At 41.3% G+C, this 27,742-nt stretch overlaps 1 protein-coding gene across 1 annotated transcript in view; it reads left to right on the top strand.

Moving 5' to 3' along the window:
* The first annotated feature begins 11,890 nt into the window (after positions 1-11,890).
* Positions 11,891-27,742, top strand: part of LOC122204973 (up-regulator of cell proliferation) — a 53,466-nt gene continuing 37,614 nt past the window's right edge. Inside the window, exon 1 of the mRNA XM_042912907.1 lies at positions 11,891-11,979. The gene's annotated coding sequence lies outside the window, so the exon portion shown is untranslated. The remainder of the gene's footprint in view (positions 11,980-27,742) is intronic.

Here is a 27,742-nt window from a genome sequence, read left to right as displayed (position 1 = left end):
AGGAAAGGGAACTTGGAACATTCCAGTAACTTGTCCAAGGTTACAGAGAGTCCTAACCTAAGGGCAGGGCTCCTGCGTGCCACCTCTCTACCTCCCCTACTGCCCTCCCCACCACAAGGGTGTGGCACATCCTGGGGCTCTGGGGTGACTAAGGACATGGGGGTCATTCTCAGGGTATGGTAAACCCAGGGTGCAGGGCTCATGCACGTACATGGCTGACATTCTTCCTGACCCGAATTCAGCCTGAAACAGCTCATCCTCAAAGACCCTCCTGATGCCACCTAACGTGTCTGAGCATGCTGAGCATTGTAGTGACCCCCCACCTCCCTAGCTATCCTGTACTTCTCCCAGTCCCCACCAAATACGGTTGGCCACGGTGAGATTATTTGCACCGTGGAAGCCAGCACGCATGACAACTTGGGGCCACGTCTCACACCAGAGGGCTGGTTTTCAAACACCCACCAGAATTCCACTGGCCAGTTGTAATAAGTAACGTGTCTAAATGGGGTACCTGTGCTCAGTAAGCAGAGTTGTCACGGCAGCAGTGAACGTGGGGAACTAAGGTCATGCAAGGGGACCCGTGGACACACTCAGAAGTGCAGTGTGGCCCCAGACACTTTTCACAGGGCAGTTTCTTTCCTGCTCACTTGTGCTCCCAGGGGCAGGTTGGCTCCTTGATGGAAGGTCTGTTAGGGCAAGTCCTGGGGAGACCATGAGAGCCGTGGGGGCAGGGAAAGCTGGCGGTCCCGGCTGTTTCCCCCTGACTCTAGGGGTTTCTGAACAGCATGGGCTGTTCCCTGTCCAGAGAATGCACCTCCCTCTTTGGCGTTGTGGAGAGTGGATACTAAGACTTAACCATTCCTGAAAGGCCAGGAGTGGTCTCCATTGATAGACTCCAACCAATACTGAGGAGTTTCGAATGCTAACTGACATTTCAAAGAACGGTGTGATTTGAAAGAAACTAGTCCCCATGTGTCGCATTTCTGTGCTTATCTAATGCGGTTGGAAGACCCAGGTCTGAGTCCCAGCTCTACCACTGGGAAGATCACTGTGACCTCCTTGGGCCTCGGTATAATTATCTGTTAAGTTGTAATTCTAACACTGGCTGGCCAAGTGGCCAGCACTTTCGGATGGCTATACGTTTTGTAGTGTGTATAGCATGCACAAGTGTCCCCAGCATGGAATCCGGGAAGACAGCGCGTACAGGACGCACTGTGAACACAGGTGAGGAGTGTGTAGAAGGTATCTGGTACCAGAGGAAGAAACCGGTAGCACTGGTGGCCCCAGCGAGAAGTGGAAGGCTGGGGGCAGGAGCAGATGTGAGGCTTTCTCTGCAGATCTTTTTGTACCTTTTGAGTTTTGAACCATGGGAACTTACTACTTATTCAATACATATGTAAATAAAACATTTGATTAATTGTAAAGGACTCCACAGGTTATGACTGTATAGTAATGATTGTTATACATAACAAAGATGATAAACATGAGTCCTGAAACCGGGAAAGGCTAAAAGCACAAGAGTATCACCCGGGAAAAATAGTCGGGCAAACATTTGGACGCACTCAATTCTTTTACTGTTTCATCGAACCCAAGATGCCATCCAATTAAGATACAATTGTATTTTGTGTATAACTAAGAAAGAAGGCACATAGCAATTAAGATTGAGCGCTCTCTTTATACATGAGACATTTAATTTAATTTAATTTGGGGCGCCTGGGTGACTCCCTTAAGCGTCCGACTTCGGCTGAGGTCACAATCTCGCAGGTCATGAGTTGGAGCCCCACGTCGGACTCTGTGCTGACAGTTCACAACCTGGAGCCTACCTCAGATCCTGTGTCTCCCCCTCTCTCTGCCCCTCTCCCGCTCGTGCTGTCTCTCTCTCTCTCTCAAAAAATTATATATATATACACATATATATACATATATATGTACATATGTATATGTACATATATATGTATATATATGTATATATACATATGTATATATATTTTTTTTAGGGTGAGCAGGGTAGGGGCAGAGGGAGAGAGAATCTTAGCAGGCTCCACACCCAGCATGGGGCTTGATCTCACCACCGTGAGATCATGACCTGAGCTGAAATCAACAGTTGGAAGCTTAACCAATTGAGCTACCTGGGCGCCCTACTTTTAATTTTATTTTAAAATTATTTTTTGAAAGAACAACTTTTAAGCTCTTGGGCATAGGTTGTTAATATTATTTTTAAGATCAAGTATCACTTTGCATATGCAGAAAAAGAAAAAAAAAAAAGGAACAAGAAGGGAAATAAATAAATCGGTTGTATCCATTGAGTCTAAAGCTCACCCTGGGTCATGGATGTTCTGTCAATCATCCTCTGTGCCTTCCAGGCAATGCCATGTAGAAATTTTTACAGAATCCTTCATTATTCTTTCCCAAGTTTCCTTCCATGCCATCGAGACCCATTCTGCAAAGCCCTGTGATACACAACCTCTCTGTGCAAACCTCAGCAAACACAGAGGACCCAGCCTCCCTGACCTGAGGGTTGGTGATACCTTTCTTTCTGGGGCCTGTGGAGCATTTGGTTGGCGTAGAAACAGGTGATTGCAATCCTTCCTCCAACAACAAATATCTGTTCCACTAACACAAAATGTATTCCCTACTCGTCTGTTTCTGTGCCTATGTTTACAAAAGCTTTTCTTTCTAGTACTAAATCACAGTATCTTTTTGAAGACATTTTTAAAGCAATTAAACTCAATACACCAACCATGAATTTGCCTCAGTAGTCACTGCCATGACCAGCTCACGCATACAGATGGTGACAATTAAGTCACTACTGCTGCCTGGCTGACAGCAGTTTTAAAAAGCATTGCAATTTCAGGGATGTGAAAGTGTGAAAAAACACTCACTGTAGAAGAGATGAAATATGGTGTTATCTATACTTCCCTGATTGTGCAAGTTCTCCAAAGAACAATTCAATCAGAAAAAAGTTAACGAAACTTTTTGGAAAAGATAAATCAAGTATTATGCAGTCATTGAAAATTACAGTTTCTAAATACTACAGAGTAACAGGAGAAAAGGTCATGATATTAAGGAAAAAAGAGAGGAATGGGCAGAATATAAAATTCGGTGTACCATGTGACTACAACAATCAGAAACGTGCATGGCAAAGAGACTCGAATGGAATCCATCAAAATGTTAATCACAGATACCTCATGGGGCTATAGATGACTTTTTAAAAAACTGCATTTTGGGGAATTTTCTAAATTTTCTCTAAAGGACATGTATCGCTTTAGAAAGCAAAAAATATTGTCATTAACTATCAATTGTCCTATAAACATAAACCTAATTCTGCCACATAAATCACTGTCCCTATTAAAGACATTTAGAAATATTACATGGACACATACTCAGATTTTTAAAATGGGCGTTCTTGTTTGCACATAAAATAACAAGTAATATTTTTCCAATAAAGTGAAACATCATCTACAAATATTTAGAAGTTTCTAAAAAAGGGATGTCGTTGGTTGGCAAAGGCTGTGGGTTGGGAGGTGAGGGGGCAGCCAGTAGAGGCCCCTCTCTTGACCCTGGCTTCATAGTGCTGCTGGTGTCCACTCCCCTTCTTCCTGAAGAGCTCCTGTTCAGTTTGGTCCCTCACGAGAGGTAAATTCACCCTTTTCAAGTTAGTCTTTCCCACAGCTGTGTTGTTTCTCCCATGACTTGCTACGTAATATGTGAAATGAAAACGCAGGGTCTCTTGTTCAATAATTATTAAGAATTTCAAGCTGGTGACTGCAGACCATTAAACCAAGGGCAGGACCCTTCATCATAAGGGCCCTGTGACCCCTGTACGGGTCACATCCCTATAAGGCCAGGTCTGGTTCCTTCTTTCAGTGATTCCTTTCAAGGAAGTTCTCCCTCACCTTATGACTTCAGTCACCTGTGTCTGTGGTTGCCACCTCATCCTCATGCCCCAAACTTGTTCCTACCGGTTCCCCTCTTACAGATCATATCAGCCTCCAAGTTCCAACCTGTAGGGTCAGATCACACTGCTCATCTCGCCCATCCTGTTCCCTGCCCTCAAGATTTCTATCTTCACACTTAGGCAAGGACACACCATCCACCCAGGGGCCCATCTGGGGCCTCCCTCTCTTCCATCACACTCGTCCTCAAGTCCAGTACACTCCATCTCTGCCATGCCATCCAAGCCCTGCCCTGGCCTTGGTGTCTGCTCCCTACTCAGTAACTGGAGCCAAGTCTTTGGGGGGCTTTCACTCTAAGCCCCTCTTACTCCAGCCCACAATGCAACCACCAGTGTTTTTTTATCACACAGATCTCAGCATATCATTCACCTGCCTCCAAGTCAGTCCTAGGAAGGCAGATGACCCCTTTTAGAGAATAATTTGCCAAAAACATTCCTTTTTGGAGAACTATTTACAAAAAATGAGTCATACCCTTAGAGACTGTGTAATTACATATCTAGCAATGAAACCTAAGGTCAGTGCACAAGATGCCTGTCAAAGCATTATTTAGTTTATGAAGAATTCAGAATATCAGTGGCAGTTAAGTCACTTTGAGTGCTTGGTGTGTGCCAAGTACTTGCTAAAAGTGTATCATCTCATTTAACTTTCTATATAAACGTGGGACACAGAGGCTGGGAATGATTGGTGCCTTGCCTGAGGTCCCACTGGAAGTGACCTCATGCCCTATCCCACCCCCGGGGGTGGGTTACTATAGGTAACCCACCCATTACTATAGGTAATGGTAAAATAAGTTACTGGAATGTTAACCTTTAAAATTGGTCATGAATACTATTTCACAACATGGAAAATGGTCACTTTAAAGGCTATGAGAAAAAGTGGAATACAAAATATGCTACAATGACTTATTTTTTAAAAAGCTTATTTTTGAGAGAGCCAGAGAGAGAGAGAGAAAGAGAGAGAGAGAGAGAGAACAAATCAGTGGGGAGAGGCAGAGAGAGAGGAAGACAGAATCTGCAGCAAATTCCAGGCTCTGAGCTGTGAACACAGAGGCCAGTGCGGGGCTTGAACCCACTAACCGGAGATCATGCCCCGAGCAGAAGTCGGACCCTTAATGGACTGGGCCACCCAAGTGCCCCTACAGTTATTTTTTAAAAAAGTATGGTAGACTGGTAGCAGATGTGCTAGACTGTCAACAAATGGTAAGGTAGCGAAATCGGAAATACTTTTTCTTTCTATTGTTGTACACGTTTCAGATTCTAATCTACTGAATGCCTACAGGGACTCCCAGTTACCTGCAGGAGAAAAGTTATCCCAGCACTGCCTCTAAGGCCAGTCCCGCCAAGCCACTCCCTTCCCGCTTCAAGCCACGCCGTGCGGGCTCCCGGTGGCCGAGGGCGTCTGTGTCCCTTTTCTCCACCTGCAGAATCCCTACTTATCCTACGGATCCGGCTCCAATCTCGACTCCTCGGCCAGCCCCCCAGACACCCCTACAAGGGCAAGCCCTCCTTGCTCAGGGGACTCGCCACCAGGCGACCTGAGGACAGCGATGCAGGTTCCGCAAGGTCGCAGCAAGGGCCGCGGGCGAGAGGCCCCTTCCTCAGGCCCCGCCCCGCCCCGCCCCGCCCCGCCCCGCCCCGCCCCGCCGCCCCTCAGGCACCGCCCCACGCGACGCAAGCTCCACGTGATGCCGGCGCCGCTCGGTGTCCTTTTAAGGCCGCGCGGCTGCGATCCCGCCTGACAGCCTGGCGGGTGCTAGTCTCTTCGTTTTCGACGGCCTGCGCGTGCGCGCCGCGGTGCACTGTGGGGCCGGCACTGCCGAGCGGGACGCTCCTCGCCGCCTGGCGAGGTGGGGAGAGGCTATGAGGCCTGTGGCCACCCGTCCGCCGGGGTCCTGACACCCGGGACGGCCGGCGGCGAGAGGGGCGCTCGCCGGGGTGGCCGTGCTCTCTGTTCGCCTGCTGGGCTCGCCCCCGGGCCGTGGTTCTCAGCAGTGCTCTGGACTGCGGCCTGTAAGTACCGACGCCCGCGGACGCCCTGTGGGAGGCACCTGCCACGGAGATGCGCGCAGCCCTCTCTTCCATCACACACTTCAAGTCCAGACCCTAGGTTTTCATAATACTTATGTATTTGTGTACGAATAGAAACCTCAGTGACAATGATGGTTATCTCTGGATGGTGCGTTTGCTAATGTTAATTCTGAAATTTCCATAGAGGATTTGCATCAGTTGTATAACAGGAAAGAAGAAAAGAAACAGAATTGTGTTGAATAGCAAATAAAAAAAAATTCTTTTGCAGCTCCTGTTAGGAATTTAGTGCAGAGTATTTTAAACGTTTTACATAAATTTTTATATGTAGTTTTTTATTTTTTATTTTTTTATTGTTTTTTTAAAAAATGATTATTTATTTTTGAGAGAGACGGAGCATGAGCAGAGGGGCAGAGAGAGAGAGAGGCACAGAATCTGAAGCAGGCACCAGGCTCTGAGCTGTCAGCACAGACTCCCACTCAGGGATGGAACTCATGAGCTGTGAGATCATAACCTGAGCCGAGGTTTGTTGCTTAACCGACTGAGCCACCCATGTGCCCCTATGTAGTTTTTTATTTTGATCATTGTGTATTTTGTACACCATCTTCCATATAATTTTATATGTACAGAAGTGTTGTGAATGTAGTAAAAGATATAAAATTGGTAAATTGGACTTAATAAAAACTTAAAACTTTTGTGTTGTGAATAGCACCATCAGGAAGCAAAAAGACAACCCACAGAATGGGAGAAAATACTTGCAGATCGTATATTTGATAAGGGCCTGGTATTCAGAATATATAAGAACTCTCACAACTCAATAAAAAGGACAAACCAGGGGCACCTCGGTGCTCATTCGTTAACAGGCTGACTCTTGATTTGGGCTCAGGTTATGATATCATGGTTGCGTTTGTGAGTTCGAGCCCCACATTGTGCTCTGCACTGTCAGTCCCACGTTGTGCTCTGCACTGTCAGCGTGGAGCCTGCTTGGGATCCTCTTTCTCCCTCTCTCTGCCCCTCCCTTGCGCACGCTCTCTCTCTCTCAAAATAAATAAATAAACTTAAAAGGCAAACTAATTAAAAACTGGGTAAAGGATTTGAATACACATTTCCTCAAAAAAGATGAAGGAGTGGCCAATAAGCACGCAGAGCAGACAAACTCAGTATCCTGAGTCATTAGAGAAATGCAGATCGATGGCATGTTGGGGAGCGTGTGGAGAAGTTAGAACCCTCACCATGGCGGGAACATAAGCTGGTGCTGCTGCTTTGGAAACAGTTTGGCAGTTCCTTAAGGAGTTAAACATAGAATTATATGACCTAGCATTTCCATTCTTAGGTATATACCCAAGAGGAATTAAAGTGTGTCCACATAGAAATTTGTGTGTCAGTGTTTATAGTAGCACTACTCACACTAGCCAAAAGGCCAAAACAGCCCAAATGTTGAAGGGATAAACCAAATATGATAGATCCACTCAGTGGAATATGTTTGGCAATAGAAAGGCATGAAGTACTGATATATGCTACAGTGTGGATATATTAGATTGCGGTAACAAAGTACTCCACACTGGGTGGCTGAACAGAAATTTATTGTCTCATGGTTTTGGAGGCTAGAAGTTTAATGTTTATTTATTTTTGAGTTGGAGTGGGAGTGGGGAAGGGGCAAACAGAGAGAGAGAGGGAGACACAGAATCCGAAGCCTCTCCAGGCTCTGAGCTGTCAGCACAGAACCCAACACAGGGCTTAAACCCACGAGCCATGAGATCATGACCTGTGTCAAAGTCAGACACTCAACCGACTGAGCCATCCAGGCACCCCTGGAGGCTACAAGTTTAAAATCCAGGTATTGGCAGGGTTGTTTCCTTCTTAGGGCTGCGAGGGAGAACCTCCACCCTGCCTCTCATCTAGCTTCTGGTAGCCTCAGGCATTCTTAGCCTGTAGATGGTGTTCTCCCTGTGTCTTCACATTGTCTTCCTTCTGTGTGGATTTCCGTCTGTGTCCAAATTTCTCCTTTTTATGTGGAGTCCATTCGTTTAGGGCCCAGCCTAATGACCTTATACCTTGACAACTGCAGAGACCCAGTTTTCAAATAAATCACATTCACAGGGACTGGGGGTTAGGACTTCAACATCTTTTGGAGGGGTCACAATTCAAGACATGACAATGGATGAACCTTGGAAACATGGTAAATGAAAGAGGCCATTCACAAGAGGCTACATACTGTGTGATGCCACTTATGTCAACTGTCCAGAATAGGCAGCTCTCTAGAGACAGAAAGTAGGTTAGTGATTGCCTAGGGTTGAGGGACGGGGGAATGTGTGTAAATTATGTCTGTGAAGCTGTTGAAAGTATAATAAGAACCACAATACACAGTTCTTGTATGTCCATCCAGCTTCCTCTGGGTGAATGAAATAATAGCATATTATATAACTAATAAAGTTGGCTAGTCCAGAAGATTAACGTCTATACAATACTATTAGCTAATTTACAGATTTCATTCAAATTTCATTACTTGTCCAATTACTGTCTGTTTTCTGGTCCAGGACATGGTTTCGGATGCCATGTTGTATTTGTTTATCCTAGCTCTTAGCCTCCTGCAGAAATTCTAGTCTTTTTTTTTTTTTTTTGTCTTTGATAACCTTGTCATTTTTGAAGAGTATGGGAAAGTTATTTTGTAGAGTGTCCTTCAGTTTCGATTTTCTGTTTGATGAGATTAAGACTTTGCATTTTTGGCGAAACTATTACGGAAGTGATGTGTTCTTCTCAATGCATCATATCAGAGGGTACATGACATTGATACGTTTTATTACTAATTAAGTCTGATCACTTTGTTATGTACATATTTGTCAGATTTCTCTTTTAACTGTAAAGTTAAATTTCTTTTTAAATTAACAAGTAGCTTGTTGAGAAACGTAAAAGTTTATGAAGCACACTTTCATTCACTATCTTTAGGTTACGTTATTGTCTATAGCAATTATTACTGTGGTGTTTACCTATTTCTAGTTCTCTTCCTACATTTATTAATTAGAATTCTACTGTAAGGAGGAGCTGTCTTTTCTCCCCCATTTTTATTATTTATTTATTTAACACTTTTTTTTTTTAAAGTAATTTCTACGTCCAATGTGGGGCTTGAACTCACGACCCTGAGATCTAGAGTCATGTGTTCCACTGACTGAGACAGCCAGGTACCCCTTTTCTCCCCAATTTTTATTTATTTATTCAGTTACTTTGTTGATATGCACGGACTCATGGCTATTTATTGTATAGTTTTTAATCGATTAGTGTCATTATCTATTATGTTCCTAAGATTGTCCTCGATATGGCCATTGAGAGCTTGTTGTAGGGAGCCTCTAAGATGTCCCCCAGCAAGTCCCACTTCCTGGTATTCAGGCCCTTACGTAATCTCCTCTCCTTGAGTGTGGGCTATATTTAGTGATGTTTCTAATTAATAGAAAATGTGATGGGATGTCATTTCTGAGATTAAGGTAAGAAAAAGACTGGCTTCCATCTTGGGCAACCTCTCTTGCTTCCTTACTCTGTCACTCCCTTGCTCTGATGGAGGTCAGCTGCCATATTGTGAGCTGCTCTATGGACAGGCCCCTATGCCGAGGAACTAAGGGAGGCCTTCCAGCCACACCTAGTGAAATACTAAGGCCCTGAGGCCAGTACCCCACCAGATCACCCCATAACCTTACTACTATCTAGCGTACTGGATGTTCTAGCTGTTATTATAAGGCAAGGAAAAGAAATAATGACAAGGGAAGAAGTAAAAATGTTTTTATTCACAGATGACATGCTTGTGTACACAGAAAATCTGAGGGAGATGACAGAAAGCTTCTGGAACTATTAATACTTTAGCTGTTACAGATGCAAGATCATCAATTGTATTTCTATGTGCTAACAATCAGAAATTGAGAAAACATTTTAATGCCACATACAGTACTATGAAAAATATGGAATGCTTCTGAATAAACTTGAGAAAATATTTGGAAGACCTTTACACTGAAAACTACCAAACGTTGCTCAGAGCAATTAAAGATCAAAGTAATGGCAAGACATAGTGTTCATGGATTGGAAGAGTCAATGTTGTTAAGATATCAGTTCTTCCTGAATTCATATATTCGGTGCAATCCAAATCAAAATCCCAGCAGGCTTTTTTGTTTTGGTAGAAATTTACAAACGGATTCTGACATTTATGTGGATATGCTGAGGATTCAGAATGGGCAGTACTCAGGCTATATGATTACAAGATATAAAGTTATGTAAGGAAAAGGTGTGTTGGCATAAAGATAGCCAAGTTGTCTTGAAACAAAGAATGGAAAATGAAATATGAAAATGAAAGAGTACATAAATAAACCCACATATTGATTTTCAAAAAGGTGCAGCTATAGACTGAATGTGTCCCCCTAAATGTCATATGTTAAATCCTAACCTTGTATTAGAAGGTGGGGCACTTTCCAAATGATTAGCTCATGAGAGCAGAACCCTCATGAATGGCATTAATACCCTTGTAAAAAAGAGACCCTAGAGAGTTCCCTAGTCCCTTCTGTCATGTGAGGACACAGCAGACAGCCATCTATAAACTAGAAAGAGGACCCTATCAGATACTGAATCTGCTCGTGCCTTGATTTTGGAATTCTCAGCTTCTAGAACTGTGAGAAATATATTTCTGTTGTTTATAAAAAGCCCCCCAGTCTATGTTTTTCTGTTACAGCGACCCCAATGGACTAAGACAGGTGCCAAAGCAATTCAGTGGAGAATGGCTTTGGAACAATTAGACAGCCATATAAAAAAATAACCGCAACTTTACCTCATGTTATATGCTACAAGTAAATAAAAATGAGTCATAGACCTAATTGTTAAATTAAGTTAGAACTATAAAACTTCTAGAAAAAAACATGAAAAAATCTTTGTGACCTGGGGTTCAACAAAGATATTTTAACTATAACATAAGCATGAGTTATAAAAGAAAAAAAATCAATAAATTGGGCTTTATCAAAACATAAGCAAACTCTGAAGTGTGGAGAGAAGATGGCAGACTTGGGAAGGGATCTTAAGATCTGAAAATGACATGACAGTGAGTTCTCTTTTTGCTTAATATATCCCGGATTGGGTGCTGGAGAAGCCAGCAACCAGGGAATACCAATGGGAGCGGTGAGGGGGGAATCCCCAAAAGTAGCCTCCTCTCTTTCACCAAAGGACCAGGAAAGGGGCAATTTAGCAAGACAGAAAACCTATAGGCAATGACTGCTTTACTAAAGTCAAACACCGTGGAACAAAATGGCGCCCCATCCCTATCAGCCTAGAGTTTGATGATAGCCATGTTGTAAAGGGGCAGTCCTCCTCCCTTGCTGGGGTGGTGTCAGAGAAGGCCCAGAGGAACTGGGATTATCATGCCCACCCAGTGATGAGACCTTTTCTCTCTCACAGTGTCTGTGAAGGCGACATGGAGAACAGTTACAAGGCATTTCTCACCCTCTGTATTAGTGTTCTCTAGAGAAACGGGGGCGGGGTGGTGAGGAAAGGGAGATAGATTTATTATAAGATATTAGCTCATGGGATTATGGAAATCCCATGATTGGCTCTGTACAAACCGGACACTCAGGGAAGCTGTTGTGCAGTTTGAAGGTCTGAGACCTGGAGAACTGATGGTGTGGATTCCATCTGTGTCCGAAGGCCTGAGAACCAGGAGCACTAAGTACAGAAGATTGATTTCTTAGTTCAAACATTTAGGCAGAGAGCCAATTTAACTTTCCTCCACTTTTTTGTTCTGTTCAGGCCCTCAACAGATTGGATATAACCATCCACATTGGAGAGGACCATCTGCTTTATTCAGTCTACCAATTCAAAGACTAATCTCTTCTGGGAACACCCTGACAGATGAATTCAGAAATAATTTTTAACCAGCTACCTGGGCATTTTGTAGCCTAGTCAAGTTGACACATAAAATTAACCACCTTTGCAGCCAGGGTGGTGGACTTTCATCTTCACGTGGCTGTAATAAGGTGGGGTCTTCATTCTTGTGTTTGTGTGATGTCACAGGAGGCCTGAAAAAAAAAAAAAGATTTAAATAAGATCCAGAGTCTCATAACACGATACTCAAAATGTCCAGGGTACATTTGAGAATCATTCATCAGACCAAGACTGTCTCAATGAGTAAGGTAAGACAGTTATCAGATTCCAAACCAGAAATGACACAGAGATGAGAATTATCTGACAGATTAAAAAAAATTTTTTTTAATGTTTATTTATTATTGAGAGAGACAGAGCATGAGCATGGGAAGGGCACAGAGAGGGGGAGACACAGAATCCACAGAACCCAAAGCAGACTCCAGGCTCTGAGCTGTCAGCACAGAGCCTGACACGGGGCTCAAGCTCACAAACCATGAGATCATGACCTGAGCTGAAGTCGGACGCTTAACCAACTGAGCCACCCAGGTGCCCCTCAGATTTTAAAGAAGGCATCATAAAAATGCTTTGATGAACAATTAGGAAAATGCTTGAAGCAAAAAACCAGAAAGTCTTAGCAAAGAAATACAAAATATAAAGAGGAAGCAAATGGAAATTTTAGAACTGAAAAATACAATAAAGGAAATAATAAACTCACTAGATGAACTCAACAGCAGAGTGGAGATGATAGAGGAAAGGATCAGTGAAATTAAAGATAAAACAATAGAAATTAATCCAACAGGGAGCAACAGTGAAAAAAAAAGATTGGGAAAAAAAGTAAATAGAGCCTCAAGGACCTGTGGTAGTATAACAAATGATCTAACATTTCATTGCATCTGAGTCCCCAAGGAAGATGAGAAAGAATTTGGAGCTGAAAAAGTATTTGGATAAATAATGGCTGAAAAACTCCCAAAGTTTGCAAAAGACGTAAACTTACAGATTCAAGAAACTGAGTTAAGCCCAATGGGATACACCCCAAGAAAGACCATGCCAAAATATGTCCAGTCAAAATTCTGAAAATTAAAGACAAAGTATCTTGAAAAAAAGAAATAGTATGTGAAAACCAATCGAAATTACAGCGGAATTCTTACCACAAACCAGAGGCCAGAAGGAAATGGCATGGCATTGGCAAGTGCTAAAAACAAAGAACTGTAACTCAGAATTGTCTCTCTAGTGAAAATATCCTTCTGGAATAAAGTGGAAATCAAGACATTCTCTGATGAGAGAAAAGTAAGGATTTGTCACCAGGGGAATCTATCTATAAAAAAAAAAAAAAAAAAGGCTAAAGGAGTTTCTTGAGTTGGAAAGGAAATGATAAATGAAGGAATCTTGAAACATCAAGAAGGGATATAGAACAATAGAATGAGTAAATATGTAAGTTAATACAATGGAATTTTTCTTTTGTTGAGTTTTATAAAATATATTTGATAGTTGAAGCAAAAATGGTAATGTCTGATATGGATCTCAAAGCTTGCAGGGGGAGTCTTTAGGACAACTGTATTATAAATGACAGAGGGTAAAGGAACTTAAAGGATTATAATGTTTTTACATTTCACTTGAACTGGTAAAATGTTGACACCAGAGTGCTGTGAAAAGTTATGTATGTGTAACATAAAACCTAGAGCAACTGCTAAGGGTCTGTTCAAAGAGGTAAGTTCAAAAGCAGTATTGATGAAATGGAATTCTAACAAAAGGCACAAGTAAGCTGGAAAAAGAAAACAGACAAATGAACAGGAAAGAAACGAAACAAAATGAAAAAAAAAAAAAACCCACTGAAGTCCTAGCATATCAATAATTGCCTTAAATGTAAATGTCAGGATACACCAATTAAAAGAAAGGGGCAGAGTGGTTAAAAATATATACTTCCCATAAGAAAACTCAGTTCAAAAGTAATGATATAGGTAGGTTGAAATTAAAAAGATGGAAGAAGGTATGCAATACAGACTGTAATCAAAAGAAGGCAGTAGTATTAACATCAGATAGACTCTAGAGCTAAGAAAATTACAGGGACAGAGAGGAGTTTTTCATATGATGAAAAGAGTCAGGCTATCAAGACATGGCAATCCTAAATTTGTATGCATTAAACAACAGAGCTACAAAATATGTAAAGCAAAAATAGACCTGAGAGGAGAAATAAACAAATCATGATTATATTGGAGACCTCAACACCCCTCTTCCAACAATTGATTAAAATACCCAGAAAATCAGCCAGGATATGTAATAACTCAATCAACAGGGTTAACCCCCCCCCCCCCCCCCCCCCCCCCAGCAACAGCAACAGCAGAATAGGCATTCTTTTCAAGTTCTCATGGACAGTTTACCAAGATAAGCCATTTACCACAATAGGGTCATAAAACAAGCTTCACCGTATTAAAAACAATTGAAATCCTACTGTGTGTGTTCTTGCCACAATGGAATCAAACTAGAAATCAGTAACAAAGGTAACAGGAAAATCTTGGAACAGTTGGAAACTAAACAATTTTGCTAAATCTATGGGTTAAAGGAGAAGTCTCAAAGGATAATAAAAACAACATATTGAACTAAATGAAAATGAAAGTAAAACATACCAAAATATGTGGGATGTAGCTAACGTAGTGCTAACAGGAAATTTTATAGCACCGAATTCTTAACATTAGAAAAGAGGGAAAGTCTCAAGAAAATAATTTAACCTTTCAATTTATCCTATAAAAAGAAGAGCAAGATAAACGTAGAGGTGCAGAAGGAAGGAAACAATAAGAGGAGAAACCAAATTGAAAAGAGAAAAACAGTGGAGAAAATAAAAGATGGTTCTTAGAAAAAATTGACAAACCTTTGATAAGACAAAAAAGGATGACACGAATTACCAATATCAGGAATGAAATGGGCTAGCACTATAGGCCTTACAGACATCAAAAGTATAATAAGGGTATAGAACTATACATATATAGATTTGACAACTTAAATGGACTAATTTCTCAAAAGTCATCTAATATAAAAGATAATTTGTATAGTTCTGTAAATCTTAAATTGAATTTTTAATTTAAAAACATCCAACAAAAGAATCAGAGATTTTCAGTAAAGAATTCCACCAAACATCTACAGAACAAATTCTACACATTATTTTCCAGAAAACAATAAAGGAGAGATTTTCTAACATTTTATGAGGCCAGTATTATGCCCAAACCATACAAAGACCATCCAAAAAAGGAAAACTACAAGTTAATATATCTCAGGAATACAGATGCAGAAATCCTCAGTGAAACATTAATAAGTGGAATTCAATGTATAAAAAGAGTTATGGGATTTGGAAAGGATGACAGAGTAGAAAGCACCAGAAATCTGTCTTCCTACTTAGACAATTGTCCTGGCAGAATGTGCTTGACTTAATTATGTTTGAACTCTGTAGTTTATTCAAAGACTTGTAACTTCCTGAAGAAGGCTTGAATGGGAGAGTGCAGTTAATTTTGGTCAGTTTCACCAATGGATACCCACCACCCATCTTCCACTCAGTGACAGTCATGCATTTGTTCCAGGAGCAGCTTACATCTAGGTGAGCCAGGGTGGGCAATATGGGCCCTGTCCTTCAAATATCAGGATCTGTTTTGTGCTTGCTGCTTCTTATCATGGAAGTACAGACACAGGAGCGGGCAGCCATTGCTGCATGTTCCCTCCCATTGTTTCTTTTCTTTTTTTTTTTTTTTTTAATTTTTTTCAACGTTTTTTATTTATTATTTATTTTTGGGACAGAGAGAGACAGAGCATGAACGGGGGAGGGGCAGAGAGAGAGGGAGACACAGAACCGGAAACAGGCTCCAGGCTCCGAGCCATCAGCCCAGAGCCTGACGTGGGGCTCGAACTCACAGACCGCGAGATCGTGACCTGGCTGAAGTCGGACGCTTAACCGACTGCGCCACCCAGGCGCCCCTCCCTCCCATTGTTTCAAGCCCCTTGCCCTACAGCGGAAGTGACTTCCAGGAGATTTAAAGAGGTGGCACCTTTCCCCCCACCTTTATCTCTTTTCCTCATTTTGGGAGCCAGACATTTAAGGACGAGGTCCTTAAATGGCAAAAGTGACCACACATACAGGGGAATTTAGAAAGTCTTTGTGCATGCCTAGGGAAAAGTTCAGGCTCAGAAAGACCTGAGAAGACCTTAAGTTTACTCCTCAGGCTGATCTCAGGCACAGAGAGCCTACAACAATAAAACTAAAGCAAAAAACAACCCCCCAAAACCCCAAAGAAAATCCTGGGGAGATAGAAAAGGAAGAATCTGATTTCCAGGCTTCATACATTATTAGATTCAAGCATGAGGTTTTCAGGGAAAAAACAGTCACAAGACACACAAGGAAAGAGGAAAGTATGGCCCATTCAAAGAAAAAAACAATTACAGTAGAAAATGTCCAGTGAGAAAGGCTAGCTGGCAAATCTAGAGAAAGACTTTAAAACAACTGTGTTAAAGATGCTCGAAAAACTAAAGGAGGACAATGGAGAGAGTCGAGAAAATGATGTATGAGCAAAATGGAAATATTAGTAAAACCACAAAGAAATTCTGGCGCTAAGGAGAAGAACTGCAGATTTGAGCAGGCAGAAGAAAGAATCAGTGAACCAGAAGGTAAGATAATTGAAATGATCAAGTCTGAGGAAAGGAAAGAATAAAGATTGAAGAAAAATGAACAAAGCCAAAGGGACCTGTGGGACACCTAGAGGTTTACCATGCATTGTAGAAGTCCCAGAAGAGAGAGAGGGTCAGAGAGATTACTTGGAGAAATAATGCCCGAAAACTTACCAAATTTGAAGAAAGACATATAAACGTCCAAGAAAGAATATAAACATCCAAGAACTTAAACTTCAAATAAGACGAATTCAAGGAGACCCACACAGAGACACATAAATTGTTGGCAACTAAAACAGAATCTTGAAATCAGCAAGAGAGAAGCAAATCATCACATAAGAAGGATCTTCAATAAGACTATCACCAGATTCCTCATTTGAAACTTTGTAGGCCAGAAGTCAGTGGGCTAGCATATTCAAAGTAGTGAAAGGGAAAAAAAGATGTCAGCCAAGAATACCGTGTCTGCCAAACTGTCCTTCAGAAGTGGTGAAGAAATTAAACCCAAAGCTAGCAGAAAGAAAGTAATGGAGATCAGAGATGAACAACACATGGAATAGAAAAAAACAAATAAGAAGGATTCTAGGAAGATGGGGTCAGAAGCCTCAGGAATCTGTTTCCCTCCTTCGACAACAATTGTACTTGCAGAATCATCTGATATAACTATTTTGGAACTCGAGTCTGTTGAAGGCTTGCAACTTTTAGGGAAAGGCTTGGATGGTACATTTTACTTTATTTCTGTTCTTAGCATGATAGTAGCTACACATCCCAACCCCCAGCCACTTGACAGACAGCCGTGTTGCTGGATCAGCTTGCACACAGCTTGTGGGAGCCAAGCAGGCAAGAAGGACTCTGTCCTCTGAATATCAGGGATCTTTCCTCTGATCACTGCTGCTTCTGATCATAGAGGTTCAGAGAGGCAGGGAGCCATTGCTATTGCACCTCCCCCATCTGGCTCAAGTGTGTTACAATATATTTAAAGGGCCAGTGCCCTTTCCCCCCTTTTGTCCCTTAATTTTTTTCTTTTCTGTGTCGGGGGGAGATGGGGAGTCAGAACCAGATGTTAAAGGCTAAGGTATTCAAACACTCCTGCATATACAGGAAAAATTAGAAAGTAATTATGCATGTCCAGGGAAAAGAGATGAGAAGAGTTAAATCTACATCTCAGGCTGATTCTCAGCACAGAAATGGTATAACAATCAAAAAGACAAGTAACAACAGCAAACCCTGAGGGAAGGGGAAGAATCTAATTTTCAGAGTTATCACATTATTAGATTGAAATGTCTAGTGTTCAACAAAATATCACAAGTCAAAGAGACAGGAAAATATGTCTCATTCAAAGGAAAAAAATACAACAGAATCTGTCCCTGAAAAATACATTGGGAGATATATTAGGCAAAGACTTGGTGGTAAAGATACTAAAAGTCAATGGGGCGCCTGGGTGGTTCAGTTGGTTAAGTGTCTGACTTCAGCTCAGATCATGATCTCGCACTCCATGAGTTCGAGTCTCATGTTGGGCTCTGTGCTGACACCTCAGAGCCTGGAGCCTGCTTCAGATTCTGTGTTTCCATCTCTCTCTGCCCCTCCCCCACTCATACACTGTCTCTTTCAAAAATAAACATTTTAAAAAATTAAAAAAAGACACTAAAAGTCAAGAAAACAATGTGAGAACAAAATGCAAGTATTCATTAAGAGATGGAAAATCCAGAAAGAAACTAAAATGAAATTCTTTAGCTGAACGTTACAATAACTAAAGTAAATCACAAGGAGTCAAAGGCAGATTTGAGCTGGCAGAACATAAATCAGTACTTTAAGGTAGGACAATGGAAATTATTGAGGCTCAGGAACAGAAAAAGATGAAAAATAGCAAACACAGCCTGAATGTCTATGGGAAACCATCAAAAGCACCAACATAGGCATTGTGGGAGTCTCAAAGAAGAAGAGTGAGAAAGGGGCAGAGAGAATATTTGATGAAATGATGACTGAGAATTTCCCAAATTTGAAAAAGGACATGAATAGAAACATCCAAGAAGCTCAACAAACTTCAAGTAAGATGAGCTCAAAAAGATCCACTCCTTGGGTCCTCCCTCAACCTCCAGGAGCTTGTGGAGGGATGTGTAACCTCCCCCTCTTGTCCACCCTATTCCCAGGATGAGAGGAAGCCTCTCTCCTTCCCCATCAGACTGGATGTGCCTTTATCCTCCAATGCCCCGATCTCTCTGAACACCCCCATTCTCCACCTGGTGGTGCAGGGTGCTCCTTGACCCACCCAGATTCAACAGTTCAGGGGCTCCCCTGCTATATCTCCTCCCATCCTGTACCCTATTTCTGGGGCCTCATCACTGTGGAAGACAGGGACAGTAAGGGTATAAATGGATGGGAGGCATGGGTAAGGTTTTGGAGTAGAACCAGGGTGTGTGTGTATGAAGGGGGAGTGATAAAGTCCCCTAGGGGAGGGGGGGACTAACCTTGTCTGGTGGATGAGAAGGCATACTTATTTTTTGCCTTCTGTACAGTATTTGAAAAGAGAACTAAAAAACCCAAATGGCAAAAAAAAAAAAAACACCCCACATTATAATCAAACTTTCAAAAGCCAAAGAAAAAGGGCAAATCTTGAAAGCAGCGAGAGAAGACAATTGTCTCATACAAGTGATCCTCAGAGATATGCAGATCTTTTTTTTTTTTTATAAAAACTTCGGAAGCTAGAAGACAGTGGGCAGATGCATTCTAAGTGCTCAAAGAAAAAGAATCTCTCAACCGACAACTCTATATCCAGCAAAACTGTCCTTCAGAAGTGAGGAAGAAATCAAGACATTACTTGATAAAAGCTGAGGGAGTTTGTGACCACTAGACCTGCTCTGCAAGAAATGCTTAAGGGAACCCTGCAAAATGAAAGGACACTGGACATTAGCCTGAAGCCATGAGGAGAAATAAAGATCTCAGTAAAAATAAACACATGAACAGTTATAAAAGCTAGGATTATTGTAATAGCTTGTAACTGTGCTTTTTCTTTTTTATGGAATTTATGATACTAATGCATTTAAATAAAAAATGCTAATGTAATTATTACTGTAACTTTGCTTTGTAACTCCAAATCTTATTTTGTACATAATTTAGGAGACTAATGCATTTAATATACTAACTTATGTTTTGGAGCATACAATGTATAAAGATGTGGTTTTGTGACATCAACAACCAAAAAGTTTAGGGACAGTGTGAAGGAGCAGCTTTTTTTTGTGTATTATTGAAGTTAAGGTGCTATAAATTCAAATTAGAGTTTGACAGCTTTAGGATATTAAGTGTGAGTCCCCATGGCAACCACAAAGAAACTAGCTATAGAATATATACAAAAGGAAAGTAAGAAGGAGCTTAAACATTTTGCTACAAAAAATCAACTAAATACAAAAGAAGACAGGGCTGTGGGAAATGAGGGACAAAAAAGCAATAGGGCATATAGAAAACAAATAGCACAATGATAGAAGTAAGTCCCTCCATATCAGTAATTATTTTTTTTTTAATATTTATTTTTGAGAGAGACAGAGCATGAGTGGAGGAGGAGCAGAGAGAGAGAGGGAGACACAAAATTTGAAGCAGGCTCCAGACTCTTAGCTGTCAGCAGAGACCCCTATACAGGGCATGAACCCACGAACCGTGAGATCATGACCTGAGCTGAAGTCAGACACTTAACCAACTGAGGCACCCAGGCATCCCAGTAGTTACTTTAAATGTAAATGGATTCTGGGGTATCTGGGTGACTCAGTCATTTAAACATCTGACTCTTGATGTCTGTTCAGGTCATGATCTCATGGTTTGTGAGATCGAGCCCTCTGTTGGGCTCTGCACTGACAAGGGGGAGCTTGCTTAGGAGTCTCTCCCTCTCTCTCTCTCTGCCCCTTCCCTTCTTGTGTTCTCTCTCTCTCTCTCTCTCTCTCTCTTAAAATAAATATAAACAAACCTTTAAAAATGTGAATGGAGAGGCACCTGGGTGGCTCAGTCGGTTAAGCATACGACTTTGGCTCAGGTCATGATCTCATGGTTTGTGAGTTCAAACCCTGTGTTGGGCTCTGTGCTGACAGCTCAGAGCCTGGAGCCTGCTTTGGATTCTGTGTTTCCCTCTCTGTCTGTTCTTCTCCTGCTCACACTCTCTTTCTCTCTCAGAAATAGTTTTAAAAAATGTAAATGGATTAAACTCTCCAATTAAAAAACAGATTGCAAGAATGGACGAGAACACATGATTCAACCATATGTCTGTCTACATGAGACTCACTTGAGATTGAAAGATACAGACTTCTTGAAAGTGAAATGATGGAGAAAGATATTCCAGGCAAGTAAGTAACCGAAAGAGAGCACAAAACACTATACAAAATTCAGATGAAATAGACTTTAAGTCAAAAAAGCTTACGAGAGACAAAGATGTATGTTAACAAATGTTTTAACAGCAAGAAGGAATTGTAATTATAAACATTTATGCACCTAATGGCAGACCATAAAAATATATGAACCAAAAAGTGACAAAATTGAAGGAAGAAATAGTTTTGCAATAATAGTTGGAGACTTTAGTACCCCACTCAAAGTAGTAGAACAACTAGACAGAACTTAAGGAAATAAGGACTTAAGCAATACAATAAATCAACTAGTTCTAGCAGACTCTATACATATAGGGTACTCTACCTACCCATAACAGCATACACATTCTTCTCAAGTGTACATGGGAGATTTTCCAGGATGGACCATATGGAGGGTCACAAATTAACTCAATAGATTTTAAAAGATAGTTATAATACAAAGTGTCTTCTCTGACCACAATGGGTAAAGTTAGAAGTCAGTAAAAAACTAAAATACACAAAATTTTGGACACTAAACAACACAATTGTAAACAACCAACAGATCAAAGAAGAAATCATAAGGGAAATTTGAAAATACTTAGAGACAAATGAAAAGAAAGACACAACAGAACTCATGAGATGCATTGGAAGTGGTGCTAAGGGGGAAATTCATTGGTATAAATGTCTACATTAGAAACAAGAAAGTTCTAAAACAACAACCAAACTTTACAACTTGAGGAACTAGAAAAAGAATACACTGAAGCCACAGCTAGCAAAAGGAAAGAATAAAGATTATACCAGAGAACAATGAAATAGAAAGTAGAAAAAATGGTACAGAAAATCAAATGAGACCAAAAGGCGGTTCTTTGAAAAGATCAACAAAAACTGACAAACCTTTAGCTAGATGACTTAGAGAAAAGTCTCCAATTACTAAAATCAGAAGTGAAAGTGGGGACATTACTATTAATTCTAGAGAACTAAAAAAAATGTTTATAAGGAAGTACCTTGAACAACTTATGCTGACACATTGGATAATCTAGATGAAATGGACAAATTTCTAGAAACAAACACCTACCAAGACTAAGTCATGAAGAAATAGATAGTCTGAGTAGACCTATTATTTGTAAGGAGATGGAATCAGCAATTTAAAAAATCTCCCAACAAAGAAAAGCACTGGTCCTGAGAGCTTCACTGGTGAATTTTACCAAACATTTAAAGAAGAATGCCTTTTCAAACATTTCCAAAATATTGAAGAGAACATTTTGTAGCTCATTCTATGAGGCTAGCATAACTCCTTGGCCAAAGCCAGACAAAGACTGCAAGCAAAGAAAACTACAGACTAATGTCCCTTATGAACATTGATGCAAAAATCGTCAACAAAATACTAGTGAATAATTCAGCAGCATTTTAAGAGGATTTTACATTATGACCAAGTGGGATTTATCCCTGGTATGCAAAGATGGTTCAAATTATGCAAATCAATCAATATCATGCACCACATCAATAAAATGAAGGGGAAAAACACATGATCATCTCATTTGGTGCAGAGAAATCATCTGTCAAATTCAACATCCTTTTATGATAAACACGACAAATTAGGAATAGAAGGAAACTACTTCCATGTAATAAAAGCCATAAATGAAAAACACAGCAGATGTAACACTCAATGGGGAAAGACTGAAAACTTTTCCTTTAAGGTCAGTAATACGGCAAGGATGTTTTCACTACTTCTCTACAACATCGTACTAGAAGTTCTAGCCAGAGCAATTAAGCAAGAAAAAGAAATAAAAGGCATCCAAAGTGGCAGGAAAAAGTAAAATGATCTCTGTTGGCAGATGATAGCATCCTAACGATGCTACAAACTGTTAACTAATAAATGAATTCAGCAAAGTAGCAGGATGATGTATTTTTACTGATTGTTATTTATTTTCATTATTAGTGTTTGTTTTATATATTTTGAGACAATGCTATTAGTCACATGCAAATTAGAAATTGTTATATTTTCCTGGTGAAGTTAACATTTCATCTTTATGATTTTTTTATCACTACCTAAAAATAAGTATTCTGAATGAAAGAAGCCAGACCCAAAGGGATATAAATTATATGAGTCCATATATATGACATACTGGAAAGGGCCAACCCAGAGGAATAGTATAAAGATCAGTGGTTGCCATGGGTTGCGGATTAGGAGAAGAGGCTGACTACAAACTGCAAAGGAAATTTTTGAGTGGACTGTGGTGAACATACAACTCTATTCTTTTTTCAGAACTCATAAAACTATATACCACAATGAACACATTTTAAAATGGGAACCTTTATGTTATTATATTTTGCCAACAATTAAAAAAATTTTTTTGAGAGAGACAGAGACACAGCATGAGCGGGGGAGGGACATAGAGAGAGGGAGACACAGAATCCAAAGCAGGGTTCAGGCTCTGAGCTGTCAGCACAGAGCCCGATGTGGGGCTCTGACCCACGAGCTGTGAGATCATGACCTTAGCTGAATTTGGATGCTTAACTGACAAGGTCACCCAGGTGACCCTACCAACAATTTTAAAATTGCATATAGAGTTCATACTGGTACGTCAGAATCTCATCTAGCACCACAGGGTAGCATTCTTCCTTTGTGTATCTGTAACTTCTTTCCCTGATGTTGGGAAACATACTCTCGTTATCTATATTTTCATATTTGTTATACTCATAATTTCAGAATTGCTAACCCCATATCCTGTGGGTTACAGGATGTGTGAAACATTTACTAACCAGTCTGTTTATGTATCATTCTTTTTGTCATTAGCCTTATAGTATCCAGTGAAAAAACACTTTTCCAAAGTTATGTAGGTTTTAGTTCCTTCATTCCCACCCTTTTCAAATGTGGTATGCTATATATTTATAACACAATTAGGTTCATTTGTCACAATCTGCTTTCCACACTGGGTTTCCCCAATAGCATGGTACCATTTTTAAGTGTACAGTTCAGTGGGATTAAGTACATTCACACTGATATGCAACCAACATCGTTAACTATTTCCAGAACTTTTTTTGTCATCCTAAACTGAAACTCTGAACCCATTAAACAGTAACTCCCCATTCTTCCTCCCCACAGCCCTGGTAACCTCTGTTCTACTTTCTGTATTTGTATTCAAGTATCCTTATATAAGTGGACTCATACCATAGTTGTACACTAATACCAGACTTTTTTTGTTTGGCTTATTTCACTTAGCATAATGTCTTTAAGGAACATCCTTATTTTAGTATATTTCAGAATTACATTCCTTTTTTCAAGGGATTACATTCCTTTTTTCGATATTTTATCATATGTATATACCACTTTTATTTATCCATCAGTGGTCATTTGGGTTGTTTCCACCTTTTGGCTATTGTGAATAATGTTTTTATGAACACTGATGAACAGATATCTGTTGGAGTCCATCTTTTCAATTATTTTAGTTATATACCCAGAAAAGAAATTGCTGGATCAAATGTTAATTGTATGTTTAACTTTGAAAAAAAATTTTTTAATGTTTATTTTTGAGAGAGAGACAGAATGTGAGCAGGGGAGGGGCAGAGAGAGAGGGAGACACAGAATCCAAAGCAGGCTCTAGACTCTGAGCTTCAGCACAGAGCCTGATGTGGTATTCAAACCCACAACCTGTGAGATCATGACCTGAACCGAAGTCGGACGCCTAACTGACTGAACCACCCAGGTACCCCTTTATGTTTAACATTTTGAGGACCACCATACTTTTTCCACAATGACCACCATTTTACAATGCCACCACCAATGCACAAAGGTCCCAGTTTCTCCACATTCTTGCCAACATTTCTTATTTTCTGCTGAATACACACACATACATACACACACACACACACACACACATATACATACACACACACACACTCATATATTTGTAGGTAGATCAATAGATATGTGTAGATATGACTTGGTATATATACACAGGTTTTCCTGATCTGTCAGCTGAGGGCCTAAAAACAATGACACACTGATAGTGATGAGCACACCTAGCTCCCAGATCTTGGTTTCTAAATACAATTCTTGAGTCCAAGGGGCCAGGGCCACTTGGAGAAGTGCTTGGTTCCAGGGCTGAGGCAAGGAGAATACAAGCTAATTCTGGAGTTTCTTTGGTGGCAGACAGTAAGGAAGTGCTAGGTAAAAAGAGAAAAGGATGGGGGCACAAAGAAAGATACAGAAGCCAACCTGAAAAAGTTCCCATTGGCCACAACCAGAACAATTTGGAAAACATTTCTGTAGTATAGTTCTCCAAAATCTATGACCCTAGTCTACCTATTATAGAAAGATACGGGTTTAGAGTCATTGTGATGTCTGTATGTTTTATGCTTGTAGTGATGTCTCTGGTACTTTGTCTCACAGGATCCCCCTTAGGATCTCTTGTAGGGCTGGTTTAGTGGTGACAAATTCCTTCAGTTTTTGTTTGTTTGGGAAGACCTTTATCTCTCCTTCTATTCTAAATGACAGACTTGCTGGATAAAGGATTCTCGGCTGCATATTTTTTCTGTTTAGCACACTGAAGATATCGTGCCAATCCTTTCTGGCCTGCCAAGTTTCAAAAGAGAGATCAGTCACGAGTCTTATAGGTCTCCCTTTATATGTGAGGGCACGTTTATCCCTTGCTGCTTTCAGAATTTTCTCTTTATCCTTGTATTTTGCCAGTTTCACTATGATATGTCGTGCAGAAGATCGATTCAAGTTACGTCTGAAGGGAGTTCTCTGTGCCTCTTGGATTTCAATGCCTTTTTCCTTCCCCAGTTCAGGGAAGTTCTCAGCTATAATTTCTTCAAGTACCCCTTCAGCACCTTTCCCTCTCTCTTCCTCCTCCGGTGATACCAATTATGCGTATATTATTTCTTTTTAGTGTATCTCTTAGTTCTCTAATTTTCCCCTCATACTCCTGGATTTTTTTATCTCTCTTTCTCTCAGCTTCCTCTTTTTCCATAACTTTATCTTCTAGTTCACCTATTCTCTCCTCTGCCTCTTCAAGCCGAGCTGTCGTCGTTTCCATTTTGTTTTGCATTTCGTTTAAAGCGCTTTTCAGCTCCTTGTGACTGTTCCTTAGTCCCTTGATCTCTGTAGCAAGAGATTCTCTGCTGTCCTCTATACTGTTTTCAAGCCCAGCCATTAATTTTATGACTATTATTCTAAATTCACTTTCTGTTATATTATTTAAATCCTTTTTGATCAGTTCATTGGCTGTTGTTATTTCCTGGAGATTCTTCTGAGGGGAATTCTTCCGTTTGGTCATTTTGGATAGTCCCTGGAGTGGTGAGGACCTGCAGGGCACTTCCCCTGTGCTGTGGTGTATAACTGGAGTTAGTGGGCGGAGTCGCAGTCCGACCTGATGTCTGCCCCCAGCCCACCGCTGGGGCCACAGTCAGACTGGTGTGTGCCTTCTCTTCCCCTCTCCTAGGGGTGGGATTCACTGTGGGGTGGCGTGGCCCGTCTGGGCTACTTGCACACTGCCAGGCTTGTGGTGCTGGGGGTCTGGCGTATTAGCTGGGGTGGGTAGGCGAGGTGCACGGGGGCAGGAGGGGCAGGCTTAGCTCGTTGTCTCCTTAGGTGATCCACTTCAGGAGGGGCCCTGTGGCAGCGGGAGGGAGTCAGATCCGCTGCCGGAGGTTTGGCTCCGCAGAAGCACAGAGTTGGGTCTTTGCTTGGAGCGAGCAAGTTCCCTGGCAGGAACTGGTTCCCTTTGGGATTTTGGCTGGGGGATGGGCGGGGGAGATGGCGCTGGCGAGCGCCTTTGTTCCTCACCAAACTGAGCTCTGTCGTCTGGGGGCTCAGCAGCTCTCCCTCCCTTTGTCCTCCAGCCTTCCCGCTTTCTGAGCAGAGCTGTTAACTTATGACCTCCCAGACGCTAAGTCGCCCTTGCTGTCGGAACACAGTCCGTCAGGCCCCTCCGCTTTTGCCAGCCAGACTCGGGGGCTCTGCTTGGCCGGCGAGCCGCCCCTCCGCCCCGGCTCCCTCCCGCCAGTCCGTGGAGCGCGCACCGCCTCGCCGCCCTTCCTACCCTCTTCCGTGGGCCTCTTGTCTGCGCTTGGCTCCGGAGACTCCGTTCTGCTAATCCTCTGGCGGTTTTCTGGGTTATATAGGCAGGTGTAGGTGGAATCTAAGTGATCAGCAGGATGTGCGGTGAGGCCAGCGTCCTCCTACGCCGCCATCTCGACCCTAGTCTACTTATGAGATAACATCAAACAAACCCAAAATGAAGGACCTGACCTTCAAATACCTTCAAAATACCTGACCTGTACTCTTCAAAAGTGTCAAGGTCATAAAAGACAAGGAAAGACAGGATCTTTCACAAATTAGGAGAGAATAAGGAAACATGACAGCTAAATTGGAGTGGAGCCCTGGATTGGATTTTGGGACCAAAAAAACCATTAGTGGGATAGCTGGTGAAATCTGAGTGAGGTCTGTAGTTTATTTGGTGACATTGCAATAATGTTAATTTCTTACTTTTGATAATTGAACTGTGGTTATATAAGATGTTAACATTTGGCTATAGTGGGTGTAGAGGATAGGGGAATTTTGTACAATCATTGTGACTTTTCCATACATCAAAAATGTCCCTTAAGTCAGATTTATGTTTGTATATCCCATGTGCTTAATTGATTGTGTGTGTGTTTCTGAATGATGCTAAAATCTCCCATCATGATGTTAGATTAGTCTATTTCCTTTGTTAAAAACAAGACAACAGGCCCAAAATGGAGTCACTTGTGCTAAACTCCACATCACCAGATTGAGACTTAGACTCGTCAATCAGGAACCACCTGGTCAGCACTAGTGAGGTCATCTGCCTGCTACACCCTTGCCATCCCCTAAAGGGCGGTGACCTTGCTAGAACCAGTCCACTTCCTTGTCCTTGCTCCT

The sequence above is a fragment of the Panthera leo genome, chromosome A2, assembly GCF_018350215.1.
Source record: "Panthera leo isolate Ple1 chromosome A2, P.leo_Ple1_pat1.1, whole genome shotgun sequence".
In the NCBI taxonomy this organism is placed as follows: domain Eukaryota; kingdom Metazoa; phylum Chordata; class Mammalia; order Carnivora; family Felidae; genus Panthera; species Panthera leo.
This window is presented reverse-complemented; position numbering and strand designations above follow the sequence as displayed.